At 36.0% G+C, this 5641-nt stretch overlaps 1 pseudogene; it reads right to left on the bottom strand.

Annotated features, from left to right (window-relative positions):
• Positions 1-3488: 3488 nt before the first annotated feature.
• On the bottom strand, positions 3489-5196 carry LOC148938061 (uncharacterized; annotated as a pseudogene).
• Positions 5197-5641: the final 445 nt, after the last annotated feature.

The following is a 5641-nucleotide window of genomic DNA, read 5'->3' on the forward strand; positions in this document are numbered from 1 at the left end:
GTAAACGAGCGATCTTGAAAACCATACAGCAGCAGGCTCTATGCAATTTTCAGTTCGGATTACTAGACGACATAAAATTATTGGTACGATCACAATATTATACAACGCTGCAAGACGCCATCGCTGACGCGAGCGTGGAAGAGAAATTTAAAGGACCAATGGAAAATTTTAGGCGAGCAAAAGCGAATACAGTACGCACATCCGCCCGCGAAAATAAAATATCGCAATGCCATCGCAAAGATGCGGAAAAATCGGACATGTCGGACGAGATTGTCGAACTAATAGATACTCGAACCGATTTTCTTTACCCAGAGCCAAAAAACCCATCGGCGTAAACGCGATGGAAAAATATTGCGTAAATTGTAAAAAGGCGGGACACGATAAAAAAGAATGCTGATCAAACCCAATGGATTAAAGAGAAACTAAGTAAGACGACCGAGACAAGAGAAAGAAACATGAGGACAAGTAAATACTACGATAAGAGCAAAAGAAAACGAAGAATTGTCATTCTGCGTCTTCGTTTTCTTTTGCTCTTAGTAAATCGGCAGATTGGAAAGATGTTAGATGACAGAATAATACACAGTACGAATTAATGGAATGCGCCATTAGTACCCAAAAAAGTGGATGCATCTGGGAAACAAAAACTACACATCGTAGTGGATTTTCGAAAATTAAACGATCTAACAATCGGAGATTCTTTTCCACAACCAAATATAACAGACATCCTAGATTAGCTGAGAAATGCAAAATATTTTTCAACGTTAAATCTCGCATCCGGATACCATCAAATTCCAAATGAAGGAAGAACATAAAAATAAAATGGCTTTTTTTACACCATATGGACACTATGAATTTAATAGAATGCCGTTCGGACTTAAAAACGCGCCCGCGACATTCCAACGACTAATGAACTCGGTGTTAACCGGAATTCAAGGACTTAGATGTTCAGTTTATCTTGATAATAATATACGGTGCAACATTGAATGAACACAATAAACGAATGAAGTAATGCAACGATTGAAAGACCATCTCAAGTTGCAGCCGGATAAATGCGAATTTCTCAGAAAAGAAGTTACTTATCTAGGACATATTATTACGGAAAATGGGATACAATCTGATCCCCATAAATTGCAAGCGGTAGAGAAATTTCCGACACCAAAAAAGGTGAAAGATATACAATTATTTTTAGGACTGACCGGATACTATCGAAAATTCATTTAAGATTTTTCGAAAATTGCCAAATCTCTAACAAAACTAACAAAAAAGGAGGAAAAATTTAATTGGAGTATTGAGCAACAATACGCTTTCCAGACACTAAAAAAAAAATTAATTACGGCGTCAATATTAAATTACCCAGATTTTACTAAAGAATTTTTAGTGACTACCAACGCATTCGATTACGCCATTGGAGCAATATTATCACAAGGGCGAATAGGTCAAGATCGACCAATAGTCTATGCCAGCAGAGTATTAAATAAAGCAGAACGAAATTATAATACGATTGAGAAAGAGCTTCTAGCGATAATATGGGGAGTTAAATACTTCCGACGGAAGTATTTAACTCCCCATACTATTCCGTATTTATACGGAACGAAATTTTTAAAATAATCACCGATCATCGATCATTAGTTTAGCTATTCAGCGTTATAGACCCTAGATCTAGATTGATACGGTAGAAACTCAAGCTAGAAGAATATGATTACGAAATTATTCACAAGGCAGGCAAAGGAAATACAAACGCGGATGCACTAAATAGAAATCCAATCACTCTTGACTCACAGTTAAACACCGTCGCACACGAAGAGAAAAACGATGACGACGAAACAGAGGAAGAGATAAAACGAGAATATACTGCAGAAGAAAAGCAACAAATACTTTATGAATATTATGATGCGTCGACAGAGGGGCATCCAAGAGTCTCACGAACTCTGAACCGAATTAAATTATTACATAATTGGCGCATATAACGCGCTACGTGGAGGATTATATTAACAAATGCAACCTCTGTCAGAAAAATAAACTAAACCAAAAAACCAAACTATCAATTATCGACACGCCGAAAAAACCGAAAAATATGCGCTTGATATAGTGGGACCATTACCCATTACGAACGCCGGAAACAAATATATCTTAACTTTTCAAGATAATTTAACGAAATTTAATAAAGCGATTCCGATAGAGAATCAAGAAGCAAATAACAAAAGTCTTTGTCACCAAAATAGTTGCCGAACACGGGATTCTCGAAAGGATTTTAACTGATCAAGGCACGAATTTCATGAGTGAAATATTTAAAAATACATGCAAGTTGTTGAAGATCGAGAAGATTCAAACAACAGCCTATCATCCCAAAAGTAATAGAGCTTAGAATAAAAATAGAGATTAGAACGATCACACAAAACTTTGGCAGAATATCTTCGACATTACATAAATGAGAGCCAAACAGATTGGGACGAATGGCTACCCTACGCAATGTTTGCGTATAATACAACGCCATACACGGCGACGGGATTCACACCATTTGAATTAATTTACGGGCACTGAGCGGAACTACCGACAGCCCTAATCAAACCACCGAAGATAAGTTATTCGTATGACAATTACGTACAAGAATTACGAGAGAAGATCCGTGCAACGAAACAAGTAACGAGAGAATGTGTAAAGCAAGAAAAGATAAAATCGAAACAGTACTACGAAACAGTACCGAAACACGAGAATAAAAAATTTTCAAATAGGCGATCACGTTCTACTGTACGACGAGACAGTTAGACGAGGACGCTCAAAGAAATTAGAAGCGCAATGAATCGGACCGTACATAATTATAGAAAAACTGTCCGAAATAAATTACAAGATAAAAATGGGCCGCCGTACGATAACTATGCATGCAAATCGAATGAAAGCATTCGCGGAAAACTAAAACTAAATAAAAATACAAATAAAAAAGACTTATCAAAATAGGGTTCCAAGGAAGCGCCCTGAGAATATTCAATAAAATAAAACTGGCGCACTACCCAGAAATATATAAATGCTATAAATGCATATTACGATAAAACAGATACTACACGATCTTCCGATTTCCAGTAACTTTCCCGACATTCAAATTAATAAAACCGATACCGTTTCCAATACGCGAACACGCGAATATCTTTTCATTTATACGGGTAAATCACGCCTTAATAGCAATAGATAAAGAAAACCATTATTATATATTATTAGAAGAGCGTGAACTAAACACGTGCATACAAAACGATCAAACTTACATATGCGAACAAAATTTTCCCATCTATCATCATAGGTACGGACGCGTCATGCGAAGTGCAAATTTATATAAACGCACCCGAACAGCTCCAGAATTGTGAACAAGGACGTATAATTTCTGAAATCTTATGGCTAACGCTAACGGAACCACAAGCGTGACTATATTTCGCACAAGTAAACCAAAAAATAGAAATTCAATATGATAAGTCGGAAGTAAGAAAACTAGAGATAAATGGTATAGGTAAAGTAAAATTAAACGGCGATTGTAAACTAACGACGCCGAAAATAACAATAGTCACGCGACGATAGATAGCGATCCGTTACGTACGAGCACATTTACCGGAATACAATCTAACGTTAATATCAAAAAACATCAAAGGTGCAAAACAGCTCACAGAAAAAATAAAACTGCGACCGATACTAAAAGACCCGTTAGAATTAACAAAATTAAGCACAAAAATAAACGAATTAAATAAGCAACTAGATGAGGAGCCGAACGTATTCCAAAACGTACATTTTACCTATTTTGTTAGTTTCAGCGGATTATTAATAATTATAATTATAATAGGAATAATAAGTGTAATCATAAGAAAAAAGAAAACAAAAAATGTAAATAAAAATAGCGAACTGCGCAGAAGAAACGAAAATTCACGATTTTAAAATTTTTATGTAAATGTATGTTGAAGAATTGTAATGCGAAAAACTCCGTTTTTTTTTCCCGGCGAGGGAGGGATGTTGTAGCCCGAATTACTTCTTATATTATTTTTGCCATATTATATCTTATCCTCATGATCATTCTCGAATCTCGGAATAGCCGATGCTATGAAAACGCCGGTCGGAAATGCAAGCATGCAAAAGCAAGTCCACAAATTCCAAAGCGGAGCGCGAACGAGGAATTTGCGAAAGCGTGCCGTTTTGACCATATATGGTCTGATTTAGAATTATAAAACGACACTACTAAAATACTATAAAAACGGTCGCTAAATCATAGAGAGCGGGCAGTCACAATACGTAACAAGACAGTTATATTTCGTCACGGTCAGTCGTTATCAGTAATAGCAACATTCACATGAATCATTATCAAGAAGCCGTATCGTAAATCAGCTACTTAACGAAAGTGAGTAATAATATTTAATCAAAAGAATCTTCCACCTACGATCCTGCTCGAAGTTCTAACTCCTAAGGCTCGGCGAACCCGACTTTCCCTAATTACAATCTTGTACAATCTGAGCTACAACACACTATCTATGTAACTTTTCGGAAGGTTTAATTCTATTTCTTTTATAAGATATTGCGTGCATTTGTTAACATTATCGGTCACGCTTTGTAAAGGTTTTAAGTACGCATCGACGCATTTCACAATATTTTCCAATCCGTGAAAAGTACTCTTCTGCATCACAATTGCGACAGCAAAGGTTTTACGTCTCTTCGTCGGTGACTGCGAATCCATAGTCGTTCTTCGATATTGAATTTCGATATTTTTCATAGTGGTCTCTTCATTTTCTTTATACGTCAGTAATATGGACCGCGACCCATAAGAGGAGGTAAAATTGATCGCAACATTTTTGACAATGATAGGTTCCGGTCTCGATTTATTGTAGCGTTTAAATACTCATCGATAAGCCCCATGTTGTTTAGGAATTGTTGTCAGGAATCAGTGAAATAAATTCCTTCTGCATAATTACCGGTTAATTTAACCATTGACACGAAAACTCCTTCGTTTGTTGTTTGCAATCCAATGTGTATCCTTTTCGTGTGAGAGATGTTGAGTCCATATGTTGTCGAGAGCATCATATGGAACTTATCGTTTCATTCCTTACAATTTCCCTTCGGAATATCGTATATAGATATTCTGTACTTGCGCCTCTCGGAATCGGGAACATTGCTCGGCTCCGGAATATCGCGCTTCTCGGTATCGGGAACAGCTTTTCGACTCGTCATTGTTCCTGTTTTCTTCTCAAATGTAACTAATAATCACATTGAAATGAGAGGTAAAAGACTACTTCGGATTTATGAAGTTGAAATCTCGAAGGATGACACTCGAATGAACTGAGGGCTGACGAATTCGTCGAGCTCGTTAGCTTATCTACTAAGAAAAAAGAACGCGCGTGCAGATGGGCAAAAGAAAAATTTTAAAATTAAAAAATTTAAAAGATTTTAAAATTAAAAAAAAAAAATTTAAAAAAATTTTAAATTATAAAATTATAAAATCTTTTAAAGGTTAGATTTTCTAGACTTTTAAAACTTCTTCGCAAAATATTATTTAATAAACCTAGAAACTACAAAATAAAAAAGGAGGAGGTTAGAAGTGTTTCTTGAGTGGGGAGTTCGTTTTCTTTCAGCTATGTTTTAGCTCAGAGAATAGAAAAAGTGTAACCTGTATTAA

Source organism: Pogonomyrmex barbatus, unplaced genomic scaffold, assembly GCF_055798465.1.
Source record: "Pogonomyrmex barbatus isolate J1 unplaced genomic scaffold, ASM5579846v1 scaffold1, whole genome shotgun sequence".
Classification (NCBI taxonomy): domain Eukaryota; kingdom Metazoa; phylum Arthropoda; class Insecta; order Hymenoptera; family Formicidae; genus Pogonomyrmex; species Pogonomyrmex barbatus.